The sequence below is a fragment of the Danio rerio genome, chromosome 1 (genome assembly GCF_049306965.1).
Source record: "Danio rerio strain Tuebingen ecotype United States chromosome 1, GRCz12tu, whole genome shotgun sequence".
Classification (NCBI taxonomy): domain Eukaryota; kingdom Metazoa; phylum Chordata; class Actinopteri; order Cypriniformes; family Danionidae; genus Danio; species Danio rerio.
Window position 1 is genome coordinate 46,870,574 of NC_133176.1, and position 19,261 is coordinate 46,889,834.

The following is a 19,261-nucleotide window of genomic DNA, read 5'->3' on the forward strand; positions in this document are numbered from 1 at the left end:
ATATGAAAACTTGAATTCAATTAATTTGTCATCGTAAAGGTTATGAATCCCCTCAAGACTCACTCTTCTCTTTGCTGAGGTGGAAAACACACCATAGCGATACTTTATTTTATTCTTTTTTTGGCTTGTCTCTTTTAGTCCAAAGCCAACTATTTGTGCATGTCAGCTCAGTGAGCTGAGAATCCAACTTGGCAGCCCTAAAATTTTACTTTATTTACAAGCAGCCTTTCCCCAGCAGTCAAATAAAGGTTCAATTTCACAGAAAAGACAAAGTGCCAAATATGGCAAGACTGTCATACATCAGCACGGATCTCCGTCAGATATCATAGAGCCACAGACAGACAAGATCAAAAAGATCAAGAGATGGAAGCATTAACCATCTCTCTGATCAAATAGACTGTCCAAAACCCAAACTGAAAGTGAAAATTCTCAAACTGTTTTAGTCTCTGTCACTGCAGTGACAATCAATCACAACCACAGCCAAACTGATATTTTTTGTGGAACACCAAAAAGCCGTCTGACATGTAAAAACTTTAGCAAAAAAACTTCTCGAGAGGCTAAAATCAAATTTGTTCCTCCGACCAGAGCAAAAATAGACTGAATTAAAGCCCCAGATGAAAATTGAAGAAATAATAGGAGGCAATCAGCCACATTACAAGTCACTTCCTTTGCATAAAGAAGAAGAATTTCAACTTGAAGTCCAGAACTACTCTTGAAAATTACATTAGTTTAATCAGAAAGGAACATTAGTATTGCAAACTCTGGGACTGAAGTCATTGTCTAATTCTCAGGAATTGTGATGATTTCAGCACACTGCCCCTTTATCTTAAAGGGTCACGAAACACCAAAACACATTTTTTGAGCTGTTGACAGTCGTATATGTGTCCCACACTGCTAAAAACCCTATTAGGACACCTATATTTCACTAAAAAGTGTAAATTGGTTGTTTTTGCGTTATTTCAAGCAAATTCGTACTTCCTGTTTGAAACGAATTTTTGAAGCTGCGTCACGGTCATGACATAATAGCGTGTATTCCAGCGTGCAGACTGGACGTCTGTGCCAGAGTGAGTCTTATTACGTCTTACAGTGTGATGCATTAATGCATGAGTAAGGCTTGGGTCAAACCAATCAGCGCGCTCTATTGTGCAACTTCATTAATATTCATTAGCGTCACCGTGTTAACGCCACAGAGACGCCACGTTGTGTTGGCAAAACAAGCGTGAAGTGTTGTTTTATAGTTTGCTGCCATTAAGTTTCGTTTTCATTTTCTCTCTGTGAGAGCTCAGCTGGTTCACGTGTGGATTAACAGTGTACGCGACGCTCGACAACAATAACTTACGTGTCTAAGGAGGAACATTGTTTACCTGAGAGCTGTTCTCATCTGCAAACGCTGAAATCCGGATTCGCTTGTAACGTTAGTCTCCTCTTCATAAAGACGCGGCTCTAGTTGCTGGTGATTGTCCTGTCTCTACAGATTTGGTAAGTGAGCGACCAGTGCTCTTTGTTTATTCAGTTTGTTCGTATCGAATTAAGTTAACTATTGCACTGAGTGCAAACATAGCACCGCATTTTGTGACCGGAATAACACACGCGGCTTTCTGACGCTACCTGCCGAGAGCATCTAACTTTCCGGGAAATGCAGAGTTTTTTTTTTCTCTCATTCGCCGTGCGGTATCAAACATTGCATGAAAAAATACACGCTTAGAGCAGCACCTCGAATCAAATATCGCGTTTGTCGCGAGGGGCATGAATTAATTCCCTGAATGAAAGAGCCAAACTGCTGTTAAAGTCCAACATTTAATAATTTGGCAAATAATTCGACTACAGATGTCCAATTAGGTTAAACACCACCACTTTCTCATGTGTGTGTATTTTGACTGAAACTCGCGCGTGCCCAAATAGACACTCCCACACCATCCCACTTTAGTTCCTCCGACACTCCCCCCTAAACAGAGCTGGACACGCCCACTTTTCTGACTTTTTCCAAAGTAGAGGTGTGAAAACACCCTGCTGAAACGAGGGGGTTTCATGGCCCTTTAAAAGCTTGTCGCCATAATAATATGGTAGAAGTAGAAAAGCATTTATTTTGACCCACAATAAAAATGTAGCTCTCATTTACTCACCCTTGCGACGTTCCAAAGTCACACTGCTAGCTTTCTTCTCTGAAAAACAAATAAACAAACACAGTTTATTGGGCTCAGGTTTCATATTTTAATGATTGCTCACTACATCTCTTTGGGGTGCGTTTCCGAAAACCATTATTAGACAACTAAGGTTGCAAGTTGCGTCGTTACAAACATAGTTTGTTGATTTGGTGTTTCCCAAATCCATTGTTCAAACGAACATTTGCAAACTGCATCGCAAACTTGTACGCTTGCAACTAGGTATGGGCCGGTATAAGTTTCTGATGGTATGATAACCTTGGATAAAAATATCAAAGTTTCACGATATCACAGTATTGTGTTTACTGCTGTAAAATAATTTCTTTTTAAATATCTAAATATAAAACAAAAAAAAATTCCCATTTAACACAATATATTACATGTTAGGAAACATTTATAAGATTTTGGAACAGTAAACATGCCAGGCTACGCAATTAAAATAAACCATTGACTTCTATATCGTTATTTGCTTCAAAAACACAGATTTCCCTACAACACATAAAAAGACTCAACATATACCTTAAAAACAGTTTAGCAAAACATTTTTGTGGTTTTGATGCCTTTATTTTTCCAAACCGCTGTATACCTTAAAAACGTTTATAGCCCCATGCCTACTTGTAACTACACCTCTAGGGCTGTAGTTAGAAGCATAGTTCCTGGTTGTGTTCTATTCCCCATTATCCCCCATGCCCTATTTTTTTAGAACATTCAAACATTTAAACTTGGAATGATAAAAAAAAACATTAGGGTCATCTCTCTTAGGTGTAACTTGCATTCAAGAATTTTTTTTTTTTTTGTGATCTTTATATTGACTATAGTAAGACACGATCCAGTGGTACATGCTTGATAAACGTGCACGGCGATGAATGATGGCATAGTCTATCGACCCAACCCTATGCCGTTTACATACATTTCAATTAATATGGAAAACAAGTGCATGTTTTTATCAAAACTAATAAAAAATAAATAAATTATGCTTATGCGTGTGAAAAAATACAATTTGCACAAAATAATTATAGGTTTTTCCTTTAAAGAAGAAGTAGTAAAAACTAACGTGGTTCAAACTATGGATTTGAGGCAAAGAAACTACAGTTTTGCGAAACACTCTTCACATCGTGATAGTTCAGCCGCAAGTCATGTAGTTGTTTGAGAAACGTACCTATGGTCTATTTCTCACACAAAGCTATGGAAGGCTTCAGACGGTATTTTAACTGCTTTTATGGAGCTTTTGAGCATTATTTTTTGCTTTAAGAAATGCAAAACGTGCTCAATGGAGTTCCTGTTTATGTCTTTTATTTATAGTTGTTAGATTGAAAACTTTGAGAACACCTACTCAGTTTCAAAAGAGGCATTCACATTCAAAAAAGCATGTGCCTGCTCTATAGATTACATTTCATTCCTCCATTATACCATTTTCATCCACTCTTCAGCTATATTGTTTTATTTATTTTTTGTTTTAAAGAGTACTTACAGCTTTGTGTGTCTGCTTGTAATAACAGTGTGACTTATGCTTCATGACTGTGACAGTTTCTCTCAAATAAAAGGCACCCATTTTTCTATATTAAAGAAAATGTACTTAGTTTCACCTTCCTTATCTCTCGAGATATTTTCCCCTCCTCGTTTAAGTTCTTTTTCAACATTTTGCAGGCTAAATCCTGGGTTGTCTGACAACTTTACAAGCAAAAGAAGAAACGTGTCAGTTCATGCCAGAGTTTGCCTTGCAGATAAAGACTTATGCATTCAGATACGATTCAAAATAGCTCCTACAGTTCATGACCTTCATATTCCTGCTTAGGATGATAAATATTTGCTCTTTTACTCTTTCAGCTGTAGCCATTTTTTGTATTAGGGCAGTAAAAGAGTATAGGCCAATTCAAAGGTCCAAATATGAATTTCATCAAGGTCAAAACACCAGAAGGAAATCCTTAACAAAACTTGATTTTAATAAACATGCACGTATATAAATGAAGCATATTACGTCGCAGAATTAGAAAGTGATTCTAAAATAAACATTTCGGCCGTCGCCACGAAGCTGATGGTTAGGACACTCTTAACATACCTTTTTAGCGTCGCCGCGACACGTGTAGTTTGTTAGTCAGCATCTTTAACTGAACAGCAGTTGGTGAACTTGATTTTCCTCATCGGTGACAATGATTTTTTCATTCGCATTTAGCTTTTTGTCAAACTGCTTCTCGATAATTTATCTGCTCTATTGATAAGAAGACCCGACTGAATCGCGATTCGAATCAGGCGGAGCGATACGTTAAAGAAAATCGACTCAGTTGAGGTAAGGTCTATCAGCATAGGCTGCTTAGGTTAAATCCTTGCTTCATTGCTCTTAAACGGGTAAATTAGTAGGTTAATTTCACTACATTTCACTACTATTATTACAGTAGACCCGCTGTAAATCTACACAATTTATCAATATAAACCATTATTATAATTTAACATAAAATATAAAAAAAAATAATGATTTTCATCATAAATAAATTGAATGATTTCTTTGAATAGGCTATTTAAACTACAAAATCCCATCACTTGAGTAACATTCTTGTTTTGAACAAGCCTAATACAATCGCATATGTTGAATATATATAACCCCTGCTGAGATTAAACAAGATGTTTGGCTGGTTTAAGCTGGTCGACCAGCCGGGTTTTAGAGGGGGTTATCCATTTTTAGGCTGGTTTCAGCCATTTTCAGGCTGTTCTTAGATGGTCAGGCTGTGAAATGACCTTGAAATGGCAAAAAACACTATAAAAGTCTGGTCGACCAACTAAAAATAGCCAACAAGCTTAGGCTTTTTTTTTTTTTACCAGGGTGGTCATACAGTAAAAAGAACTTGAGAAAAAACTTAGGTTTAGTCATTTGTTGATCTTAATTTGTAAAATTAGCTTGAAATTTAAAAACATTACCGATCAACATTAGAGAACACTTTCAGAAATCTTTGTTTTATTCTGGCACCTAGTGGTAAATACCTTAATTGTCAAAATCTTTTTGATGGGCAGCCTAATCTTCAGTTTTTATTGACTGTGGTGAGTCTTTCTAAAGCAAAGGTGTCAAACTTAGTTCTAAAGGGTAGCAGCTCTGCACAGTTTCGTTCCAACCTTAATTAAACACACTTGATCAAACTAATTGAGTCCTTCATGCTTGTTTGAAACCAGGTAAGTGTTGGAGCAGGGTTGGAACTAAACTGTGCAGGGCTGCGGCCCTCCAGGATCGCCTGGTGATTTCCAAAAATCTATTTATTTTTATTAAACCATAAGAAATACCATATTTTATCCATGAAAAAATAGTCATTTAGTTTCTGTATACTACATGGTTAGTAGCTTATTGGTACTAGTTCTATTGGATTGCGACCCTTGGGGTAATTATATTATATTAAAGACACAGCAATAACATCAGATGCAGCAGAATGATTTTATAACACCAGGTTAAACTTTCTGGCCCATTTACAGCACTCACATACATGAAAAAAAATAAAATAAACGAAGAATAGACTTGGGTCTATTGTTGTGTCTGCGCCATTGCATGCAAGGTTTCTGTATTTATAACCACCTCAGAGGACATAGGGGGTCGCGAGTCAATGGCATTGTTATTTTGGCATTGTTATTTTGTGTTGCCAATAATGTTTTGGTTGCTAGGAATCCTTGCTGTCTATGGAGGATGAGAGAGCTCTCAGATTTCATCTAAAGATGATCAAAGCCCTCAAAGGTTTGGATGAGGGTAAAAACTATTAACCAATTTGTTTTGGGATGAACTAACCATTTAAATCACCTTGTTTAATGCTAAAAAGACAGGATAATAAAGACAATCTCGATGGGCGATCAGTTCAACACTGCCATTGTAATTGCTCACCAGTTCAGCACTGAAAAGGGTAAGGATCTGTCTCTGCATACAGAGTACTAAATATGTCATGATGTCATTATCGCATGACCTACTGTTGCAGTGTAAGATGCTCTACTTCGCTGCCGTTCACAAACTCTCTCCACAGGCTTCATGGTGTGTAATGTTCATCATATGCCACATTTAGAATCTGGTTTGAAACAGTTACAATATACAGGAAATGCAGGAAACATACTTCATCCGCATGCTATGAATGCAGGCTAAAGGAATAAGTAGGGTGCTTTCACATCTGAGGTTCGGATAATTTGGTCCGGACCAAGGGGAAGAAATGTTACATTGCAGCATTTTTCTGCCATTTTTGGAACCTTTTTATACTACACTGATTGGTTCCCAGCCAGTTGAAAAGAACCAAAATGCAGTCATGTGACAAAATCTACATCACTCATTGGTCAGATGTTATTAAACATATTTCCTAAACTGCTTTTTTAATGGAATAAAAGTGCGGGAAAATGCCAATGGAACTCCCAAAAGTAAATAAACCGGCAGACACAAAATGTTGCTTTTTACTGATTGTGTTCCTAGTCATAGGAAGTATACTGTATAGTTTGTATACATCACTTTAGATAAACTATAAATTTTGAGAATAAAGCGTGGCTGCGGCTAGAAAAGAATGTTTTAATGAATTGCAAATGGCAAAGGCGCATCGCAAGTCACTTTAGGAGGAGGTGAGAATTAGAAGCCGAGAATTAATTTTTCTAAACTGTGACATAGTCATCTTCCAGAAATATTACCAACGATCCATAAGGGAATGTTTTTCCCTCTCTCTCTCACTCTGTTTAAAATTGTTGGTAAAGCACTGTTTAATGCACAGCGCATCAGACTACAGCAGCTGAATTAGTCTATTAAGGCGCAGTACTTTTTGCGGTTGGGTTTGTTAGTTCGGATTAAGTGGCAATCTCCCGCTCTCCCTAGTGAAGTAAATATGGAAGTAACTGAAACTGCAATTCATCGAAATCGTGCTAGTCCTGTCGCCATAATAGAGTAGATTACTATTGAGCCCACTGTTAAAATGGCCAACTTTACAGCAGAAAAAAGGTGTTATAAGCAAGGTACAAAGAATGCTGTTGTTTCTTATAGCTAATGTTATATTATATATTATATATAATGTTATATTAAGTCTGCATAATTAAGGGTGTTGCCACTTGAATGACAAATAGGTCTTGCTGGTCGCCGATACTTCACTGCACCTGATTCCGGCTGATTAGCCGCTGAACTTGTCATATACATCATATTTTGGTGTTATTTTCTGTGGCTTTACACAGTCAGTTGCTTTTTAGAATTATTTATTACAATTATCAGATGATATGGCATGCTGTGTGTGGTTAATTGTGCTCACAAACAATTCACGTGGCTTCCATTTCCCAGGTGAGTGAACTTATATATTTATATACCTTATCTATAAATGTATTTGTTTTATCTAAGTTAGTTTATCTTTAATAATTTTCTTTAGAAGTTTAAATCACTCCAGAATCTGACAAATTAATTAGCTGTAGGCTATAGAACAGTCATCTAAAACGTAGTCATACAGTGTTATGCCTGGATTTCATATATAGCCTTGCATTTACTAACACAGACTATATTTGAAGCGTTTGGAAATAATCTGCGCTTTCCTCCTGTAGAAAATGTCATAAGAACAATGTTTAGTGGCTCAATGTATTACAACAGTGTTTTTAAAAGACTAAACGTTTTATTGATTTAGTGTACCACGAAACACATGTGGTAAGAACGCAAACAAGTAGCAGGCAATGAAGTATTAGGCATTTCTCCCAAAGAAAAGCCTAAGCAAAATGCTAGCAGGCGTCTGTAGCTCCGCCTCTTTGCTCTTGTTTGGTATCCCCTGGTTGGTGCGATGATGTGCGAACAAAATGGCGACAGTTGGCCACGCCTACTTGTAGCTTTTTTTTGCGTTCTTCAGAAAACTATTGGTGACATTACGAATATAACGTCCATATTTTTTTACAGTCTATTGTTCGGATAATGTTCTCACCACAAACTAACCACACTAGGGTTCGTTTAAAAGCGTACTGAGACCACCTTTTCAAAGAGGTCTCGATATGCTTTTTTGGTCTACTTTTGGTGCGCACTTGAGTGCGATTGCTACATTCACAACTACGCAAACAAACCACACCAGGAGGTAAAACGAACACTAGTGCGATTCAACCGAACTAAATAAGGCAGGTGTGAAAACACCCTTACATCTTAGAATAATATGCCTGCGATATATTTAAGACGGGAAATAACACAATGGTCAGAAAAAGTATCTTCAAAAGAAACTCTTGAGACACTTTGACCCAGTTATTTTTCTCTCCAGAGTAAAACACACACACATACACAGAGAGAGAGAGAGAAATAATACATGCATAAAGAAGGAACCCCTGTGGAGTAAAACTTCATTCAAAATCAACACAGTCTGCGCAGCATAATAAGAAGTCCAAAAACAAATCTATTGTGGCTGGGGTTGTTTCAAACAATGCAAAGAAAAAGAGAACAAAACTCAAGTCAACAACACATCATACTGAAGATACGAAATATTAAAAAGCCAGACAGTGTTAACGTTGTCCCTCCATAACACTAATGAAAACATCATTTGACGGAAAACGCATAAGCTAATGACAAAACTTACGAATCTCTTTCATTTCAAGCACTTTAATAGAGCTCTCGTTTGACTTTCTCGATCAAAAAGATGAATAGACATGTTTATTTTGACGCCGCAGTTGTATTGTCTTTTTTTTTCTCCAGTGGGTTGGGAAGTTGGCAAGGAAATGGCGCGGCTTCTAATTTCATGATGTGATGGGATCTGCCTCCCTGCCACATGACTGACGAGCTCATCATGCGGACGGATAAGTGATGGTAAGTAAACTGTTTATAATGAAAAACTGTCGTGGAGTGATGCAATGCTATCGCTTTCTTCTTCACAGGCGCACAACAAAAGCCTCGGGAAGCTTCCGTGATGAATGGAGATGCCTTAATCAGTGACTAGACTGCAAAATCCACCATCAAATTAGCTCAGGATATCACTGGGAGAGAGATAGAGAGAGAGAGAGATGAGGCGAAAAGTGAGAGGGTGAGACAAAGATGAATGATATCCTTGAGGCGAGATGATAGAAACCCTCTCAGTATTTCATGTTTTCAGAAGTGTCGCCTTTGAGAGAGCGACTCGGCTTCCTTTAGCATCGTTATTAAGTTGCAGCCGGGGTGTTTTGCTGCCTGATGAAATCAGCATGGATGTGTGTAGAGGTTAAATTGCATTAGCATGCGGCTGCGCGGGGAACGGGGCGCTTTGAAACAGGATGTGATCAGGCTTTGAAACGTTCAGACGTTCGCCGTGAATGTAAGCGCAGCGGCGGTGTAATCACAGAGGCAACTCAGAAACCAACCAGGGAGCTGGAGTAGCCTACAGCTTTTTTTTTTTTTTGAAGTGTTGAAACAGAAAGTATTTAATCTTATTCCAGTGCTAAGTGGGCAGCCTGGCTTTATAGCTGTCTTTACCTTCTTCGATTTCACGAATCCCGAAAGCTATGAAATAAAAATGGCTGGGGACTTGGACTGGTATGAGTTCTGAAGCCGGTTCCAAGAGCCGAGCGCCGCTTAATGCGAGCAGTTGAAGCCGTTTGGCTTTAAGTAAGATGTCAGGCTGACTGCTTGACCAGGCCGCAGAGGGGAAGACTGTATTTCTCCAGCCTCTGAAAGTCACTGAGGTGAACACAGCCGAGAACGGGCTAGATGAAGCGCTGGATCACAGGCTGAACAGGCCACGGTGGAGAAGGAATTAAAGGGATAGTTCACACAACATTTTGTCTAGGGCTGAACAGTATATAGTCTGAGCATAGATATACAGCATGAGTGTATCTGCAATAGTCACATCAAGGGCCAGATAACCCAATGGGTATTGTTGGCATAGGCCTACGGGGCCATGCGAGGGGATCAAAATTAATTAATTAATTTTCCTTCAGCATAGTCCCTCTATTCACCAGGTGTCACCACAGCAGAATGAACCTCCGACTGATTCTGCACATGTTTATGCAGTGAATGCCTTCCCATCACTGGGAAACACCCATACACACTTATTCACACACATACACAACCAGTTTATTCAATTCACCTACAGTATACAGGTTTTTGGATTGTGGGGGAAGCATGAGCACCTGGAGGAAACCCACGCAAACATGGGGAGAACATGCAAGCTTCACAATGAATTTGCCAACTGGCCCAGCCAGGGCTCGAACCAGCGACCTTCTTGCTGTGAGAAAACAGCGCCTCCCACTGTGCCACCCATGTCTAATGTTTTATTTTATCTCTCATTTATTTAATTTATCTGTCAATTTATTTCTTATTGATAATATTGTTTGTTTTTTACCTTCTTTTTTAAGCCAATGGAGGTCTTATAAGCATATCACACTGTGTTTGTAATACACTTTGAAATTTGAATTTGAACCAACAAACAAAAGCATCTGTCCACTGAATACAGAAAGGTAACCTGAAATGAACCCACACAATGTAACTACAGTCAAACTTTAAAAAGGAAAATTATCGAAATACTTTTTTATATATTTTTTTCGCTGAATGCTAATGGTTTAATCTGATTCAATGATTTATGCTAAAGCTAAAGTGCACCCACCAGACCCAGAGATTGGCTGAATGGATTCAAAGATGGTAAAACTTAACTGTTTAACTCTAGGGGAGTCTATTTTAAAAAAAAAAATGAACAAAAAAGTGGAGTATTTCTTTAAAAAGTGTAAAGTAATTTAAAAGACTGTAAAAGACAGACAGTACAAAAAGCACAAAAGTTTACCATTTACCATTTCATTGAATAAAAATACCCAAAAACAAAACAAACAAAAAAAACTCAAATGTCAGCAATGAAACCCAAAACTAAAATAACTGACAGGCCATGATGCCTCTGATGGCCTAACCACAGTGCCCTTGGTGTACCTCACATGCAGTCTGTCTGGTGCCTCATTCATGACACAATCTCTGTATGTTGGTTGGTTGGCATCCACCAATCCAACAATGCTTCATCGCTGTAAACAGGAAGATGTGGGTTGGACTGCAGAGAAAAATAAATAAACTTATAAAGTAACAAGCGCAACAAGTATTGATAACGGAGTTAATATATTTAAAAAGTAATGCGTTACAGTATTAGTTACTGTCAAAAGTAATGCCGTTACAGATACACATTACTAGTAATGTGTTATTGCCCAACACTAAAGGTTATCTGGAAGCAATCCAAATGATGTCACTACAGTCAAGCTTTAAAATGAAATATATATATATATATATATATATATATATATATATATATATATATATATATATATATATATATATATATATATATATATATATATATATATGCTGAATGCTAATGGTCTAATCTGATTCAATGATCTATGCTAAGCTAAGCTAAAAGTGCTCCCACCAGACCCAACGATTGGCTGAATGGATAAAAAAATGGCAAAACTAGTCTGTTTAACCCTATACAAGTCTATTAAAAAATTATTAAAAAGTGGAGCATTTCATTAAAAAGTAAAGAGTAATTTAAATGTAAAGCACAGTCGGTACATAAGAAGAAAAGTTATTATTTACCTTCAATTTGAAGCCATTTCACTGTCTGACTTTGATTGCCCCCCCCCCCAAAAAAATGTTTAAAAATGTCAAAAAAACCTAAATAACTAACATAGAAAATTGAATGACAATTCTCCGGGAAAGGGGCTCGGACAAGATGTGAGTTTCTGTAGATTTATTATTACAAAAATGTAGAAATGAAACTAAACTGACAGTTATTGTTTCATTTTATTGGTTATTCATAATGTGAAATGTAATCGTAAGCTTGGCAAGTAGTTTTGGAGAATTTGATGTTTCCCCATTCAAACAGAATGCCCACGCTTACTGCCCGAGAGGCGTTTCAAAGATGGCCACCAAGTGAAAGTGACTTGCAATAAAGAGGATTTTGGCTAAGCTAAGCTAAAAGTGCTCCCACCAGACCCAGAGATTGGCTGAATGGATTAAAAAATGGTAAAACTCATCTGTTTAACCCTATACAAGTCTATTAAAAAGGAATTAGAAAGTGGAGTGTTTCTTTAAAAAGTAAAAAGTAATTCAAATTCTGTACAAAAGCACAAAAATAGTTCATTACCTTCAATCTAAATCCATTTTACTGTCTGAAGGCCTCAATGTCTTCTGGTTGGCCAAACAACAGTGCCCTGCGGCCAGATTTGTTTTTACTATTTACAAAGCCTTTAGCTGTCAGAGACCTGAGATATTTCAAGATGTCCATTTAAGTAATAGTAATTAATAATAGTAACGTTGATAGTCTCTTAGTCTCTCTCGCGCATGTACTTAAACTCTCATGCGCGCACACACACAGTCTCTTTCGTGCGCACTCCGTCTCTCTCGTGCTCACTCGGTCGCTCTCCCATGCACACTTGGGGTACCTCACATGCATTCAGTCTCTGCTTTCACTTGACTTTTGTCCAGTCTGGTGCCTCATACACGGCACATCTTCTTTACGGTAATTGGCTGGCATCCACCAATCCCACAATGCGTAGTTGCTGTAAACAGGAAGAAGTGGGCTAGACTGCAGCCAAAATTAATTAACTTATCAAGTAACGGACAAACGCATTATATTGTAATGAATACAGAGTTAATATATTAAAAAGTAATGCATTACAGTATTATTGTCAAAAGTAATGTGTTACAGTATTAGTTATTGTCAAAAGTAATGCCGTTACAGTAATACATTACTAGCGCATTTGTGCCCAACACTAAAGGTTACCTGGATCAATACCCATACAGAGTCAAGTTAGAATATTAAGGAAGTAAAATTATGAAAACTTTTTTTTTTCGCTGAATGCTAATGGTCTAATCTGATTCAATGATCTATGCAAAGCTAAACTAAGCTTTGAGTCTTATGCTCCCACCAGACCCAAAGATTGGCTGAATGGATTCAAAAATGGTTAAACTCAACTGTTTAACTCTAGGGGAGCCTATTTAGAAAATGTAAATAAAAACGGAATAAAAAAGTGGCTTGTTTCTTTAAAAAGTCATTTAAATGTAAAACAGAGTCGGTACAAAAAGCACAATAGTAGTTAATTACCTTCAATTTGAAGCCATATCACTGTCTGAATTTGATTGCCCTCTCTCTCCCTAAAAAATCCCCCCCAAAAAAACTCAGCGACAGCAACACTCAGAATGAAGCCCGACACTTAAATAACTGACAGGCAGAGAAGGCCTCAATGTCTTCTGATTGGCCTAACAACAGTGCCCTGCGGCCAGATTTGTTTTTACTATTTACCAATCCTTCAGCTGTCAGGGACCTGAGATATTTCAAGACGTCCATTTCAGTGATAACTGTCAAGTAAGAAACGCTTTTTGAGAGCTTTTCTGTCAAAATAAAAGAGCAGTTTCTGTAGTTAAAAGTTAAAAGTAGAATCTAGTGCTAGCAATGGGTTTGATTCCCCTGGAAAGAGTAAAACTAGTAAAATCTTTAGCCGCGTAAGTTTGCATAAAAATGTCTGCGAAATGCATAAAAGTAACAGAAGTGTTATTTTAGCAACATCGTCAGCTGTCAGCCCTCTAATTTTCTTCAGTAGACGGAGCTGACAATTACTTTGAAAACATCTTGTACACTGGATTCATTCTTAATCAAAGTTGAGTGCTGGAATTGTCAATATTTATACAGATCCGACATGAGAATAGCAACTCGGTTTTGACAGTTTTGGCACATAATGAATTCAAGACAACGCTAATTTTTTGTTACGATTAGAAAAAGAAAAAAAACATGAAGCAGAAGATTAAATGAAAAGTAATTGATGCTCAACAGATCCAAAAATTATTTCAAATAAACTTTGTCAGCTCATTGTGCTTTGACTTAACAATTATTGAAACTGTAAATGTTTATTATTTCTATTGTATTTTTGGTGTTACAATCCAGATATTGTGTTAGCCTACTGTAAAATGCTGAATATTACAGCGAAATATACACTACCAGACAAAAGTCTTGTTGTCAATTCCAGTTGTAAGAGCAAAGAATAATAACTTCTAGTTGATTATTTGGAAAAGTGGCAGAAAGTCGATTTTTCATATGAATTATCTGTTGAACTGCATCTCAATCATCACCATTACTGCAGAAGCCCTATTGGAACTTGCATGGATACCAGAATTTTACAGAAATCATTCAAGTTTTTTCTAAAGGAAAAATCATGGTTTGGGGTTACATTCAGTATGGGGGTGTGCGAGAGAGTGGATAACAACATCAACAGCCTGAGATATCAAGACATTTGTGCTGCCCATTACATTACAAACCACAGGAGAGGGCAAACTCTTCAGCAGGATAGCGCTCCTTCTCATACTTCAGCCTCCACACAAGTTCCTGAATGCAAAGACGGTCAAGCTGCTCCAGGGTTGGCCAGCCCAGTCACCAGACATGAACATTATTGAGCATGTCTGAAGTAAGATGTAGGAGGAGGCAATAATGATGAATCCAAAGAATCTTGATGAACTCAGGGAGTCCTGCAAGAACGCTTTCTTTGCCATTCCCGATGACTTTATTAATAAGTTATTTGAGTAATTGCAAAGATGGATGCAGTTCTCCAGTGGGAGTCATACACAATATTAGTTAATTTTCCACAGCGCCATGACTTTATATTCTATACTGTGGATTATTTCTGTTAAGTGACGAGACTTTAGTATAAGCAAAGTCAGACCTTATTGTCCTAATTAAATAATTAAAAATCAAGGCATGATCATATTTTATTTTGGTAAAATAATCGCAATCTAGAGGCCTTTGACTTTCATATAAGCCACTTCTGATAACAAATGATCAACTAGAAGTCAAGTTAATATTTGTTCTTGCTAAAACTTTAATAGGCGACAAGACTTTAATCAGGTAGTGTACAGTAACTTAAATTGCTCATGTGTCAAATAATAACACACACTTTCAAGCATCAAAACAATAAGATTTGAATCTAGTTTGAGTTGTTTTTGTTTCCACAAATGAGAGTAATACAAGTTTTAATATCAACAAAGAGTATCCCGTGATGATGAAATGCATATATAAATGTTCTGAATGATGAAACATTAAGAAAATCAACATACAGTGGATTACAGTAGTATGAGCTATTTTGGTATTTTCATAAAGTTAAAGTATATACAGTACTTAGGGGTGACACAGTGGCTCAGTGGTTAGCACTGTCGCCTCACAGCAACAAGGTTACTGGTTCAAATCCTGACTGAACTAGTTGGCATATCTGTGTGGAGTTTGCATGTTCTTCCGGTGTTCGGGTGGGTTTCCCCACAGTCCAAAGACAAGTGTTTTAGGTGAATTGTCCATAGTGTTTGAGTGTGTGTGTGTGTGAATGAGAGTGTGTATGGGTGTTTCCCAGTACTCGGTTGCGGCAGGAAGGATGTCTGCTGTGTAAAACATTTGCTGGAATAGTTGGCGGTTCATTCCACTGTGGCGACCCCTGATAAATAAGGAACTATGCTAAAAGAAAATGAATGAATGAATGAATGAATGAGTACTTATGATAAATCAGTGCATAAAAAAAAGTTGTTTGCCTCATTTCTAATAAGGCACAGCTATTCAAAGAAAAAAAAATATGATTACTTGACTCATACAGTAATGCAAGTTTGAAGCAAAAAATGTTTTAAGTATAAATGATGTGCCTTGATGCTGAAAAAATCTCCTCAAATAAACGTAATTGTGCTTAGTGAAAAGTGGGATTCAGTGGGAAAAAAATGGGGGCAAAAAATCTACAAAATAGATACAGTACATTTACATAACATTATAGCATTATATATTTACTCTTTTTTCTTTAACAGTTACACTTAAAGGTAAGTTGTTAATTTGTTTTCTAAACATAAATTGGGACTCCTATACACTTTTAATTTTAAATGATATAGTTTGTCAGTTTATTTTTAAGCAGATTTTAGGAATTAAACCATTTTAAATTACAATAGCAATTTTATAGTATTGCTTACACTGTTTTCTTTTGAAATGTGTCTTGCAACATGCGATAAAAGTTATCTTTTGCATTTTGTGACGAACTTTTGTTCGAACAATCTGCGATATCATTCAACAAAATTTCTATTTCTTCAACATCAACACAAACTCCTGTGACAATAATTGCCTCAGGTACTGATTATGGGCTTTATTCTGTGTTAAATGCTGCTAACGTGAGTTTGAACACTATTTTACGCGACATGCATTGCCATATACTAAAAGCAGCAGCAGATAGCTCACCTCAGATCTTAAATATAAAATAACTAGCAAACAATTTGAAAATGAAAGTCAGTGAGAGCGCAAACCAACAACAGCGATCACTTAGCATATAAAGTAAAATAGGTATCAGATTATAACCCCTATCATTTCGTTGTGAGTGCGGTGGCAGATATTTAAATTAATGGCTATAGTATTTAATTGTTTCTGTTGTGTCGTGTCACATTTGGTGCAGACAACCAAATTGCTTGTTGCCGGAATTTTGTCGCATCACATGTAGTTAGGAAGTACTGTTATACATTATAATGGGTTCAGATCAGAGTAACTGTATTGGTTTATTTTTACATTATATTGTTACACTTGGTAGTCTGGTTATCATTACAGATTTGTATACTTACAGCCAACACAGGCTCATTGAGAATTTGTACCACCGTATACATTTCTGGAGAGCACGAATTATGTAGCCAGAGGTATGTATGGATCGGTCTGTCAATCAGTCAGTCAGTCAGTCGACAGCGGCCTCTGGCGGATTTACGTGAGAAGTGCAGGCACAAATGGCACTCACGAAAGAAATTTGAGATGTCAAAAAGCATACACAGTGGCCTCTGGTGGATATATGAAAACAAAAACTGCAAAAAAAAAAAACATGCCTCCTGGGACTTATTTCACACTCTCCAGAAATGTATAAAAGGGTACATACCAATAATGAGCCTAGGTTGCTTATAGTGATCAATATCTAATAACGTTAATGGACTTGAACCAATTGGCCTGAACCTCACTGAAAGTTTAGAGATGTCTCTCAGTTTACAAACTCATTGTAAATTATAAAACATACATGTGACACGCATGTGACATTTTCCCCAAAAAATTGTTTTTGGCATTTATACTAATTGTATATTTTTTTAACACCACATCAGCATATTAAAATGATTCTGAATGCATTTATTTTGAGTTACCATGATTCATTACCGTAAAACAAAACAACACACCACGTTATACACTTTCAGCTGCCTAATTGTACTGTCAAAGTCAGCAATACTACAAATGATAATAATACAGAGTCTCATAAGAACAGCACTGTCCCTGTTTGTTCACTTATATAATAATGATGCTATAATAGAGTTTCAAAACTGTTGGCAACAATAGGCGATGAAGTCATTTGCTGGTAGATTTGAAGTCAATTCTGTTGAAATGAATAAAGAAGTTCGGCGGAGCTATCGCAGCCTCTTCAGAAACGCATTAGGAGGGAGTTCTTTCCATTTAAGCCGTGATCACATTTCTCAAGCGGAGTGTCACAGCGGAAAAAAAAAACAATGGCTTATTCCTACAGAAGCATCTCGCTTTGTACTCATCAGCTTCGCAAGCGTGAAAAATGAAACCTTATTTTGAGCGCACAGCAAAAATCATTTCTAACTGCCTTCAATAGGAGCAAGTGTTTATCTATTATTCCCACCCCTGCTCGCCCTCCCTCTTTCTCTCTGACTTTTTTGTTGAAGAGATGCAGTAAGTTTGAGTCACTGCTATTTATACACACCAATACCTCATGCAAATTGCTTTTTTCCAGTTTTTTTTATCTCTTCTCTCACTTTCACAGGTACGTTCATTTAAGAGGGCTTTGACAAACTACTGGCCTGTAAATCGCTTCATGTTTAACTCCAGAAGGTGCCATAAATACATTGATAAACAGCATTTCTGACTGTGTGTGTGTGTGTGCGTGTACTGGCTTTATTAGGTACACCTGTTCAACTACTTGTTAACGCAAATTTCTAATCAGCCAATCAGATGGCAGCAACTCAATTTATTTAAGCATGTAGACACGGTCAAGACGTTCTGCTGCAGTTCACACTGAGCATCAGAATGAAAGGTGATTTAAGTGACTTTGAACATGGGCTGGTCTGAGTATTTCAGAAACCGCTGATCCACTGGAATTTGCACCCACAAACATCTCTAGGGTTTACGGACAAAGGTTTGTAAAGAGAAAATATGCAGTGAGCGACAGTTCTGTTCTGTGGCCACAAATGCCTTGTTGATGCCAGAGGTCAGAGGAGAATGGCCAGACTGGTTCGAGCTGATAAAAAGGCAACAGTAACTCAAACTCAAATAATAATAAAACTCTAATGTAATGAGTTTACAACCGAGGTATGCAGAAAAGCATCTCTGAATGCACAACATGTTGAACCTTGAGGCAGATGGGCTACAGCAGTAGAAAACCACACCGGGTGCCACTCCTGTCAGCTAAGAACAGAAAACTGAGGCTACAATACGCACAGGCTCACCAAAATTGGACAATAGAAGATTGGAAAAACGTTGCCTGGTCTGATGAGACTCTTGCTGCGTCATTCAGATGGTAGGGTCAGAATTCAGTGTAAACAGCATTAAAGCATGGATCCATCCTGCTTTATATCAATGGTTCAGGCTGGTGGTGGTGGTGTAATGGTGTGGGGCAGGGGTCACCAATCTCGGTCCTGGAGGGCCAGTGTCCCTGCAGGGTTTAGCTCCAACTTGCCTCAACACACCTGACTGGGTGTTTCAAATATACCTAGTAAGAGCTTGATTAGCTGTTCAGGTGTGTTTGATTAGGGTTGGAGCTAAAATCTGCAGGACACCAGACCTCCAGGAACAAGTTTGGTGACCCCTGGTGTGGGGGATTAAAATTAAATTAAAATTAAATTAAAATTGTTCATCTTTTTTCCCATTTATTTATGCTTTTGAATTGCATTGTGGGACCTTGATATATCCAACTATTTTGATATTTGAAAGTGTCTTTTATTGACATTTTTAAAAGTTTTAAGTGTCATATTTGCTTGATTGGTGTTGTAAATGACTGTACAAAACTTGGTAATTAACTGTCATTACATTTTTTTTTTCTGACTTAATTTTCTGTTTATTAGCTTATTTCTACAATATATTGTTTCAAACTATAGGTTAATTAGATTAACTAGGCGAGTATAGTATAATACAAGAGTAGTTAGTTTT

At 37.3% G+C, this 19,261-nt stretch overlaps 1 long non-coding RNA gene across 3 annotated transcripts in view; it reads right to left on the reverse strand.

Annotated features, from left to right (window-relative positions):
• LOC141386142 (uncharacterized) overlaps window positions 1-19,261 on the reverse strand; it is a 278,344-nt gene that overhangs the window by 243,689 nt on the left and 15,394 nt on the right. For 2 of the 3 annotated variants that reach the window (XR_012407444.1, XR_012407443.1), the window contains exon 3: window positions 2,124-2,162. This is a non-coding gene — a long non-coding RNA (uncharacterized lncRNA). Of the gene's footprint in view, window positions 1-2,123; window positions 2,163-9,481; window positions 11,088-19,261 lie in introns of those variants that run through there. The other variant, XR_012407442.1, reaches the window with a different exon arrangement.